The sequence below is a fragment of the Callithrix jacchus genome, chromosome 12, assembly GCF_049354715.1.
Source record: "Callithrix jacchus isolate 240 chromosome 12, calJac240_pri, whole genome shotgun sequence".
Lineage (NCBI taxonomy): Eukaryota > Metazoa > Chordata > Mammalia > Primates > Cebidae > Callithrix > Callithrix jacchus.
This window is the reverse complement of record NC_133513.1, coordinates 15680701-15692914: the sequence shown is the minus strand read 5'-3', so window position 1 is coordinate 15692914 and position 12214 is coordinate 15680701. Positions and strand designations below refer to the sequence as shown.

General features: G+C 39.0%; 1 long non-coding RNA gene across 3 annotated transcripts in view; it reads left to right on the top strand.

Moving 5' to 3' along the window:
• Positions 1-12214, top strand: part of LOC118146196 (uncharacterized) — a 92533-nt gene that overhangs the window by 18608 nt on the left and 61711 nt on the right. For 2 of the 3 annotated variants that reach the window (XR_013524326.1, XR_008475342.2), the window contains 3 exons: positions 3095-3203; positions 4620-4803; positions 8272-8377. This is a non-coding gene — a long non-coding RNA (uncharacterized LOC118146196). Of the gene's footprint in view, positions 1-3094; positions 3204-4619; positions 4804-8271; positions 8378-10441; positions 11011-12214 lie in introns of all 3 variants that reach the window. The other variant, XR_013524325.1, reaches the window with a different exon arrangement.

Below are 12214 nucleotides of genomic sequence, written 5' to 3'. Positions count from 1 at the left end.
AGGATACCATAAAAAAAAATTTGAGAGTGTGCAAAGGGCCTTTTATAATTAAAAAAAAAAAACAATTGTTTTAAAGAATTAAATAAGCATAAGAGTTGGAAGATAAAATTAAAAAATCTCAGAGAAAGTAGAACCAAAAGACAAAGCTATAGAAACACAGAGATACATACATATGTTTAATTTGAGCATCAATTCAAGAGGTACAGTATTTTCAGAATCCTCAAAAAGAAAAAAGAAGATTACAGAGGAAAGAAAATTATCAAAGAAAATATACAAGAAAAAATTCCAGGTTTGAAAAATACTATTTTTTGTATCAAAAGTCCTTTCTAACCCTGTGCTGAGAACAAAACAGTGAGGGGGAAAAAAGCCAGTCAAATCAGAATGTATCATCATTACATTAAAAAAAAAAGAAAAAATAGTGTAAAGAGAATTGTTTCAATGCTTTAAAAGAGAGAAACAGCAGATGATGTACAAAGCATTGGAAATCAGAATGGCATTGGCTTTTTCAACAGTAACATAAGGAACTAGAAGATACTACAATAGCAAGTTTGAAATTCAGACTACTAATAATTTCCAGATTGAAAATCTATCGTTATTCAAACTATCGATCAAGTTTAAAGGGGAGCCTAGACTTTTTTTTTAATTTGCAAGTTCTCAGAAAGATGTTGCACAATGTATTCCACCAAAATGAAGGAGTAAGCTAAAAGAAATAATAAGTTTTCTGAATGTATTCAAGTTTAGATTCAAGCAGAGAATAAGAGGCAAAGATAATAATCAAAAATAGTTTTGAAGAGAAGTCCCTCAATGACAACCAAACCAGATTATAGAAGAAAGACAGGGGGATTAGAGAGATAGAAATAAATGGTTCTTAGGAAAGCAGTGGAAACAATAACCAATAGAATGATGCATTTATTTGTCTGTGAGAAAAAGTGTTCAAAGGATTTCTAGTGTTCTGTGGAGACTGCGAAGTCATTTATCCATAGGAAACTAAACAGATTTCAAAATGAGACAACTGTCAACTCCAGGAAAAGCATAAAATTATAGAACTAAGAAAAGTGAGTCAAAATATACCCCTTGACTCAACAGTGCACTTACATCTACTGAGGCATGTTCTATTGATGATCACATTGTATTATAAATATTGAATGTTCCTTTGACTGTATTTGAGATGTAAATTTATTGGATGGGTTGTGGAGGGAAGTGGTGTTGGTGGTGCTATTCCTGCTGCTTACAAAGGGCTAAATTCTCATTTACTGTAAGAGAAATTAATTTCTAAATTCAGAAATATATGCAATCATACAAATATATTATCTATAAACCTAACTAAGTATATAGATGTCAGAAGAAATAACAAGAAGTTGTATAATTTATGTTGTGTCTGGAGAAGGACTTGGGAACATTGAGAACATGGGAGGTTGCTTTTTGTCATAACATGTGTAATATGATTTAAAAATCTTTAGAACTAATTATGTGTATTATTTTGTTAATAAAAATTAATTTAAAAATAGGTAAATGGGCCAGGCACGACAGCTCATGCCTGTAATCCCAGCACTTTGGGAGGCCAAGGTGGGTGGATCACGTGAGGTCAGGAGTTTGAGACCAGCCTGACCAACATGGAGAAACCCCATCTCTACTAAAAATACAGAATTAGCTGGGCCTGGTGGTGCATCCGCAGTCACTAAGTGTTCGTTGCACATCAGGCACTATTCCAGACTTTGGAAATAAAGCAATAAGAAAACTAAGTCATCACTCTCATGGAACGTACATTCTGTGGAGAGAAACAATAAATAAATAAACAAATAGGACAAGCAATTAAAAATGCTACAGAAAAAAATGAATTAAAAGTGGAAAGAAGGTGATGGGAGATGGCAGGTATTTTACAAGACTGGTTAAGGATGGCCTTTCTGATCAGGTAGGACTGGAGCAAAGATTTGGAGGACATAGGAATGGAGAAAGCTGAATTCCATGAAGAGGAAACAGCAAGAATCAAAGTCTCAAGGCAGGAGTGTGTGTAAAATACAAGATAATAATATGCAGATACTTCAAAAAGAATGAGGCAGATCTGATATGGATTGATCTTGAACGTATATCCTCAATACAAATAAAGAGGAAGAATAGAGCATTCTGCTGTCTATGGAGAGAGAGGGATAGAGACAAATGAGTATTTATACTCAAATAGAGGGAAAGACAAATGAGTATATGCTGTGTATAGGTAGAATATCTCTGAAAAGTTGAGCAAGAAACCGGTAATAGTGATGTCCTTTGCATACTGGACCTGGAAAGGGCATTGAGATGATCATATTAGGTTGGTGTCAATGTAATTGCAACAGCCTCGATTACATTTGCACCAAGCTAATACTTTATGTGTTTTTGAGACAGAGTCTCCCTCTGTCACCCAGGCTGTAGTGCAATGTCACAATCTCAGCTCACTGAAACCTCCATCTCCCAGGCTCAAGCAATCTTCCCACCTCAGCCTCCAGGTAGCTGGGACCACAGGCATGTGCCACTACACCTGGCTAATTTTTGTGGTTTTGGTAAAGGTAGAGATGGAGTTTTACCATGTTGCCCAGGCTGGTCTCGAACTCCTGATCTCAAGTGATCCACATGCCTCAGCCTCCCCAAATGCTAGGATTACAGACATGAGCCACTGCACCCGGCCAACACAATCCTAATACTTTAAATGTAATATTTTGAGTTTGATTTTTTAATGGGATGCACCTATTTGCTATTTTTTAAAGAACTTACCTGTTTGAAAAAATTACTGATGTTAGAATAGAAGAAGAAACTATGCCTCCTTCCTGGTTTATACATTCAGAAATTTTTTAGTTTGGCAGGGGGCATTAAAATGTCTAGTAAATCCCATTCTTCTGTGTTCATAGGCAAATAATAAGGTTCAAAAAATTCAGGATAGGAACTACATGGGATTAGAGGCCACCCAGGACAATGAATGCAGACTTCAAGCTCTCCTGTATGGTTCCTCCACTCCGTTCCCTGTGGTCATGTTGGCAGTTAGCTTTTGGGTAATGAGATGCTAGGAAATAATCACCTTTTTGCATCTTATGAAATAGCTGTGATAACTCTTCTCTCTGGCCAGGTGATCCCTGTCTTAACTTTTGTTACCCTGAGGACTTCAGAGGCCATGGTTATTGGAATAAGGAGATGTACTCACAATAACCAGTGTATGGCATGAGGATCTGGCTATGGTAGGTTTCCAATTCCACCATGGATATAAGAGCAATGGTATCCAGTTTTCTCCTCCAAAGGCCAGAAAGCAATGGAACTCTGGACCTCAGGCTACAGCAAATATCATTCAGAGTGGAGAGACGGCAAACTTGAAGCTTTAGGGACAAGAAGTCCATAGATTATGTCTAGAAAGAGCGTTTTTTTGCATGAAAGAAAATGAAGAGAGGTTCAATTCCACCCTTTTCCCAAATGTCCATGATCTGCCAGACACAAGCTCAAAGATTTGATTCTTAAATTAAGATTTAAATAAATTTGGCATGAATTCATTGTTTTTATAAAAAGTTTGAGAGTAAATTCATCCGAATTAAAAATGTCTTCTCTGTGAAAGACCCTGTTAAAAGGATGCAAAGACCAACTCTAAACTGTGAGAAAATATTTGAAAACCAGTATCTGGTAAAGAGTTATTATCTGTAATATGTAAAGAATGCTCCAAACTCAAAAGTAAAAACAAGCAAACAATTCAATCAGAAAATGAGCAAAAGACAGTAAGAGACATTTTACCAAAGAAGATATGCATGAAGAAAAAACACAAGTAAAGATAAGAAATTTGAATTAAAGTAACAGTACAGTATCACTACATGCCTATCAGAATTGTTAAAAAGTCGTGACAACCCCAAATGCTAGCAAGGATGCAAATATTAATAAATTCATAGGTTTCATATGGTAATGTAAAATAGTATAGCCATTCTGAAAAACAGTTTGGTGGTTTTCACAGAAAATTAAATCTGCAAGAATCAGCAATTGTATTCTTGGGCATATATCCCAGGGAAATTGAAATTTACATTCACACAAAAATCTTTACAGGAATTCTTATAGCAGCTTTATTCATAGTAGCCCCAAACGGAAGCAATCTAGATGCCTTTCCATGGGGAAATGCTTAAACAAACTATGGCATATCCTTGCTATGAAATGCTACTCAGCAATGAAAAGGAACAAACTACTGGTACAGGTAACAACTCGAATGAATCTCAGAGGAATTATGCCGAGTGGAAAAAGGCAACCCCAAAATGCTGCATGCAGTGTGACTCCACTTATATCTTTGAAATAGCAAAGTAAGTGATGGCTAGGGATTAAGGATAGGGACAGGGCAAGAGGGAATTGGGTGTAAGAAAGGACACCAGAAGGAATCCTGTGACAACGGAACTCTTCTATATTGTGAACGTGCCCATGGATATATGAACCTACACATGGTAAAAAGTACATAGAGCTAACTCTGCACACACATATGAGTACAGGTGGGAAATCTAAAGAACATCAGTGGAGCTTATCAATGTCAATATCCTGATTATGATATTGTACTATAATTTTGCAAAACATTATCATCAGGAGAAACCAGATAAAGGGTACACAGTATCTTTCCATATTTTTTCTTACAGATGTCAAAAATTAAAAGCTGAAATCCCAGTGATTCCCATCTGAGTCATGGGAACACCTCCACCTCATCCTGGAAGTAACCACTTGTCGCGTTTATGCGTGTTCTATGCTGGGAGAAGAAATAGCCCTTTGAATTCGCAAGCCTGGATTCAGATCCTGATTCCACAACTCAGTAGCCTTGAGGGAGTAAGTTAATTTCTCTGCCTAGCTTCCTCTTTGTAAAACAAGATGCAGTGATAGTACTTAGCTTGTTATAAGAATTTAATAAGTTAATACATACCAGTTTCTTAGAAGTGTGTTGGGTACATACTAAATTCTCGATATTATTTTTACTATACATGTATCCTTAGAAAACATGTAGCATGACCTTCTTTGTCGTTGATTTTTGTTTATTTTATACAAATGATGTCATGCTTCTATATCAGTCTGTTATTTGCTTTTTTCTTCCTGAAACAATATGCTTTAGAGTCCTTTCCATGTCGGTAAATATAAACTGTCTCATTTTAGTTGCTATTGTAATTTTTAATTACACTGTAATTGCTGCATAGTATTCCATTTGTATGGCTATATTTAAATTTATTTACCATTTCCCTACTGATGGATATCTAGTTTGTCTCTAATGTTTTACTATCTAAATTGATATGCATGTCTCTCTGAGCTACACATGAGAAATAGAATAGCTAATTTACTGAAAATGGCTTTTACACTTTAAGATGTTGTGTTGAGAGTCAGTGCTGTCTATAAACATTTCTGTGCCTTCCCCCCAGCAATAGTTTAAGAAATCTTCTTGCCACTTAAAAAAAAATCACTGCCTTGTAATTCACGTATTATAAAGTTCACCTGTTTCTGTAAATTTACACAGAATTTGCAACCAGCACCATGATTCACTTTGTTATGGGTTGAATTGCACTCTTTCAAAAAATATATGTTGAAGCCCTAATTCCTAGTACCTCCAAATGTGACCTCATTTGAAAATAAAATTGTTGTAAATATAATTAAATTTAAGATGAAGTCATGCTAGAGTAGGGTGGACCTGATATTCAATATGATTTTTGTTCTTATCAGAAGACAAAAATTTAGACTCAGAGACAGACAGAAAACATCACGTGAGAATGGGGGCAGTGATTGGCTTGATGTGCTGCAAGCCAAGTGATGCCTCGGGCTACGAAAAGCTGAAAGAAGCAAGGAAGCTTCCTCCCCTAGAGGATTTTAAGAGAGCAGAGCTCTGCCCACACTTCGTTATCAGACTCCTAGCCTCCAGAACTGTTAGAGAATAAATTTCTGTTGTTTTAAGTTACCTGGTTTGCAGCACTTTGTTACAGTAGTTCTAAGAAAGTAACAGAAACTTTAAAAACATTTCCTTCACTATTAGATCCTTTACACTAGTTTACAGTTGATAGTTTGCACTGACCCCAGAAAAGCCTTGAGTCTGTATTGCAATATAGGAGACCCAAAATCTTTCAGTTGCTGCCTGAATTTGTATTATTCATTTTTCCTTCTTTCTTTTTTTAAAGACAGTGTCCCACTCACGGAGTGCCATGGTGCAATATCAGATCACCACATCCTCTGTTTCTAGGATTCAAGTGATTCTCATGCCTCAGCCTCCCATGTAGCTGGGATTACAGGCATGCACCACCATGCCTGGCTAATTTTTGTATATTTAGTAGAGATGAGTTTCACTATGTTGGCCAGGCTGGCCTCGAACTCCTGACCTCAAGTGATCCACCCTCCTTGGCCTCCCAAAGTGCTGGGATTATACACATAAGCCACCACACCCAGGCTGCAATATTCTTTAGGGTTCATTTTCACTGAAGAAAATTACTCAATAACTATGGTCAAGTTTAGGATATAACTTTCCTCCACCTTCGTTTCCACCCTTACACCCTGAGTCTCAGTAGTTTTCAACCATTGGAATCAAACTCAATTTTGAAATTTTCTTGGAGGGTGAAAATCCCCTCCAAGAAAAAAAAAAGACATGTGTCTCATATATCTTCACACTACAAAATTTGACTGACATATTGGAATTCTGAGAGTCTACCCGTGAAGCCTCTTCTACAAACTATTGGTATTTCCATGCTTGTGAAGAGGTCAATACTACCTGAGACAGCCCATTCCATCTTGGGGAGCTCTATATCCTACAGCGTAGTTTCAGTGCCTTAAAAATCCTCCATCCTCCACTTACTCATCCCTCCCTCCTGCTATCCTCTGGCATCCACTGAGCTGTTTGCTCTCTCCACAGTTTTACCTTTCCCAAAACTGTGATTGAGCTGGGATCCTACAGAGCGTAGCTTTTCAGATTGGCTTCTTTGAATTAACCATATGCATTTAAGAGCGATGTCTTTTTATGGCTCAATAACTCATTTCTTTTTAGTTCTAGATAATAATCTATTGTTCATGGTAAAAGTGGAAAGCATTTCACTATGTACATGTATATGAAAACATTATGTTGTATACCTTAAATATATACATTTAAAAAAGAAAACATATTTCATTGTCTGGATGTCCCATAGTTTATTGATTCACCTACTGAAGGATATAGACCTTTTATAGAATTAAATTAGGGCTGCAATATACATCCCAGGGACTACAGCAGAGAATCAGCCGGTGGCAGCATTCCAGATCACTTGAAAGTCAAACAGGTCCTCTGGTTAACCTAGGCTCACAATGATGTACTCCAAAGGACAGAAACCCAAAGGTCCCTAACGTCCCAACACCCACTGCATTAAGAATTTAAAGAAATAAAACTGATTTGTTGTAGAGGCTGCGATTGTTCTGGAAGATTAAAGTGCAACACCTCCACTGACTGTAATCACTGAGGAGTTCTTTCTGTCCCTGAAGGGTTGACCAACTTCCCTAAGATGGGTGCTCTTTAAAGCTCTAATCACAGAAATGCTCTCCATTCTCGATTCTTATTTCCACTTACTTCTAAGGACAATACTGGGTTAGGTGCTCGGCTTAAAGGAGTCTTCAAAGACCCCAATTGGCAAGTGGCAACAGATACAACTTGAAAAGAAAATCAGAATGCTTTGCCTTGGTTGGCTGAAGTGTGAAGTAAACAGAACTTAAATACTATTTTTTTTTTTTTACTTTATTTTTTTCTGTAACTGAGCCTAAAACTAAAAGGGATTTTCTCTCTATCTTTTTATAAGATACCAGGTACACCAGAAGCAAGCATGCATTTTCTAAAACCATTGAACCATGACATCAGAATATTCTTTAAATCACACCAGAACCGAATCTGCATTTCATCTAGCCTCTGATCTACATTAGGCCTCAGACATGGAATTGTTTTACCCGATTGCAAGCCAGCATGAAGTGTGTTTGTTGGACCTGTCGTGGCTCAGCTGTCATGTTGCAGTCCGATTCTGTCTTACTGGTTCTCTGCATCAGTATGGCTGGCTCTCTTTGTCCCTCTGTGTTTCTGTCTTTTCTCTTTCAGTCTCTGTCATTCTGTCTGTGATCTTTCTCCCTTTCCTGCTGCCCTCTTCTGAAGTGCTTTTAATACTAGGTCACGTTTAAGATCAGATAGCCTAAGCTTGAAATCACCTCCTGTCTCCATCTTCAGTCTCATCCGTTAACATGCTTAGAACAGTACGTGGTATGTAACAAGCATGTTACGGTCATTTACTATTATTATTCCCCTCATTTGTGTAGCACTTTTCCACGAAGTTTCTGAGATCAGCACACTGGGTAACACCACGGAATGGAAAGAAAAGACTTTGGGAGAAAGAAGATTTCATGGACTGATGAAATACGTAAGGTTAGTTCTCTTGGCTGCATGCTTCTCTTATCTTTTACAAGAGGCCATCTGAGCTATCTCAGACGATTGTAGGGTGTGCACATGGTGTATCTTAATTCTCATAAGACGTTGGCTGTTGAATCTCTAGTCCGACCATGGCAATCTGTGAAAACAAGAATATTGAGGAGAAAAGGAGAGAATAGAAGTGGAGAAAGAGGATGAGAATTAGCGAGCAAAGAGTTGATAAGAGTGACAGTAAAGGGAAGAGAAGGTGAGAGACGGAGTGATAGTCACTAAAACTATTTTATTATGTACATGTATATCAAAACATTATGTTGTACACCTTAAACATAAACATTTAGAAAAGAAAACATATTTCATTGTCTGGATATACCACAGTTTGATTCACCTACTGAAAGATATATGTGTCCTACTGACAGAGTAAGTGAGATCAACCTGCATCCTTGGAAAAAGATGCTATAGCCCACATTATTGCTTCTTATAATAAATTATACAAAATAGAAGTCTATTATCTGCTTAACTTAGTCTTGGTATAATTCACTGTGCTGCCTTAAGCCTCGGTTTCCATCTGAGGTCTTACCTTCATGAGCAAAAGTGTAGCTCTGTACAGCAGAGATTTAGCTCCTTTGCAACTGAAAGAAGTTAGGCTAAAGAAAGGAAAAACAAGGTATGCGGTGTTACAGAGTTAGAGAGAAGAGATACTGAAGTATTTTATTTGGAAGCAGCAAATAAAAAGCAGCCCCCAACGAATCCATCCCATGCCACTTGCAATCAATACGCATTATTATAGTTACACAGATGACTGGGTTCGGGGGGAGTTCCAAGCCAGTAGTTCTCAACCTTGGCAGCACACAGGGATCACCTGAGAGCTTTTTTTAAAAAAAATTAAAATGTGTTCAGGTCCACCTAGACCAATTAAAGAGTGGAATCCAGGAACCAATAATTTTGGAGGTCCCCAGGTGACTCCAATGTGGGGCCAAGGTTACAGATCTCTCATCTTGCAGATCCCTATGAGCCAAGTCACACAGTATTTGAGCTCTGTAACCTGACTGTGGGTAAAGTAGCTCAATGCCTGTACCTGTTGGGTAATTAAGGTAACAATTCACGGACTGTCAGAGGACTATGAAAAGTCCATCTGTTTGGGATAATGCAGTTTAATCAAATGATGTTCTTCAAAAATGACTATCTCATCCTCTGACATTTGGTTTGTCCCAAGTGTCTGAAGGTCCTGGTTTGCTGGTATCTGTTTATAGCCATCTGCTGCCAGTGATTGTGAAGGCGAGTAACAATGTGTTGCCAGGTGAGGCATGTAGCAGGGCAGCTTCCCTACCTGCTTGTTTCTTGGGGGTAAAGGTATCTTCACTTCTGGGAGTCAAGATACCTCAAGTATCCTAAATGCACCTGTTATCGATTGAGTTGTGTCTTCCCAGTATTCTTATGTTGAAGTCTTAACTCCCAGTGCCTTAGAATGTAATTTTTTTGGAAGTAGGTCCATTGCAGATGTAATTACTTAGGGTAAGGTCATACTGGGGTGTGATGGCTTGATAGCTCATTTCTTTTTAGTTCTAGATAACAGTCTATTGTTCATGGTAAAAATGGAAAGTAGTTCACTATGTACATGTATATCAAAACATTATGTTGTATACTTTATATACATTTAAAAAAGAAAACATATTTCATTGTCTGGATGTACCACAGATTATTGATTCACCTACTGGAAGTTTTTTTTTTTTTTTTGAGACAGAGTTTTGCCCTTGGTGCCTAGGCTGGAGTACAATGGCATGATCTCGGCTCACCACAATCTCTGCCTCCCAGTTTCAATCGATTCTCCTGCCTCAGCCTCCCTAGTAGCTGGGATTACAGGCATGTGCTACCACGCCCGGCTAATTTCGCATTTTTAGTACAGACAGGGTTTCTCCATGTTGGTCAGGCTGGTCTGGAACTCCTGACCTCAGGTGATCCGCCCACCTCGGCTTCTCAAAGTGCTGGGATTACAGGCATGAGCCACCACACTCGGTGGGATATAGATCTTTTATTTAATTAAATTAGGGTTCCATTTTACAGCTCAGGGACTACAGCAGAGAAGCAGCAGGTGGCAGCATTCCAGATCACTTGGAAGTCAAAAAGGTCCTGATTAACCTAGGCTTGCAATGATGTACTCCAAAGGATGAGTCTAGGTTTCTAAAGTCCCAATACCCACTGCATTAAGAGGTTAAAGAAATAAAACTGATTTGCTGTGGCAGCATCAATATGACTGGTGTCTTATAAAAAGGGGAAATATGTACACGGAGATATGCACAGAGGGAGAACACCATGTGAAGATAAAGGCAGAGACCATCTGCTTCTATTAATGCAAATCAAGGAGCACCAAAGATGCCTGCAAACCACTACAAGCTAAGACAGAGGCATGGAACTGATTCTCTTACTCACAGCCCTCAGAAGAAACCAAGTATGTGGACACCTTGACTTTGGCGCTCCAGAACTGTAAGACGATACATGCCTGGTTTCTAAGTCAACCAGGCAGTAGTTCCTTGTTTCAGCAGCCCTTGGAAGCGAATACAACACCCCAGCCTGGGTGAACCAATTCTGCCCACTGATGGGAACTGAATGGAGGATTTCAGGCCTGAAGGAAGGTGGGTCCTGAACCAATCAGCTGTCCCCATTTCAAACCTGCTCCAAATTGATCACACAGATAGTTGCTCCTGACACCCTCCTGCCCACTATATCCTCTGTTGGGGTACTGAAATTCCCCAAGAGGGGCCAGCTCCATGGGTGTGTAACCTGTGCAGGCACACACAGGGCCTGCTGCTATTTTAATTCTCTGGTGTTGCCATCTTGAAATTCTTAATTTTTGAACAAGAGCCCAGCATTTTCACTTTGCACCAGGCTCCCAAAATTGTGTAGCCAGTCCTTTCCCCAAACATCTCGCCAGCTTTCTCTCTTTCAATCAGATCCTATCTACTTTTTCTGAATTTCTTATTGTGTCTGATTCACTGAAGTCAACCCCTTCTTGCTTCCAATGATTTTTTTTAATAGACGTTTCCTTTTTTAATAATATTGTTTCTGTAGGGATTTGGGCAGGAGGGAATGGCCTAAGGGCACTGCGTCAGCCATCTAAATTGAATAACCCAAAGTAAACAGGACTCTTTTACCTATTAGGTTGTTAGTCCTATCAGGGACATTGGCTAGAGGATGGAGCAGAAGTTTTAAAAAGACTGTGTGAGCCTTGGCCCAGACAACACAGCTCTGGGACTCAGGTGACTGTATATAACTGAAAATCATGAGGGAGTGATACACTGCCTAGGACTCTTGAAGGCTTGAAGGTGGCTGGCTGTGTCTGTGTCATACTAGCATGGTGATTTGCTAATCTGATCATTTTATTCAAAGCTCCCCTTGAAATCCTGGCATAGGTTTCTGTTATCCTTGGGAAGCTGTAGCAATTTGGGTCATTGTTCCCATTCTGCTCCTTCCCTGAATTAGAAATACACACTGGTGCTCTTTGCCACAGTCCTCTACAGTGCGTTGCACTGTGGGGATCATGACCTTCCCCATCCCATTGACCCTGGGTTAGCCACGTGGGTTGCCTTGGCAGATAGAACTTGAATGGGATTGTCCATATGCCAGTTCCCAGCTGAGGCCGTAAAAAGCGTTACGTATTTCCACTCACCTCCTTGCATTTCTGCCATCTGCCATGAGAAAGACACACCCCAGATAGAGGCTAGTCCAAAGAGAACGAAGAGACAGTCCCAATGCCCAGCCTGGATTCAAACCTAGCAGATTATAGCTAAATCCAGAAGAAATACAGCCTCTCTACATACCCATAAGCAGCATTATCGT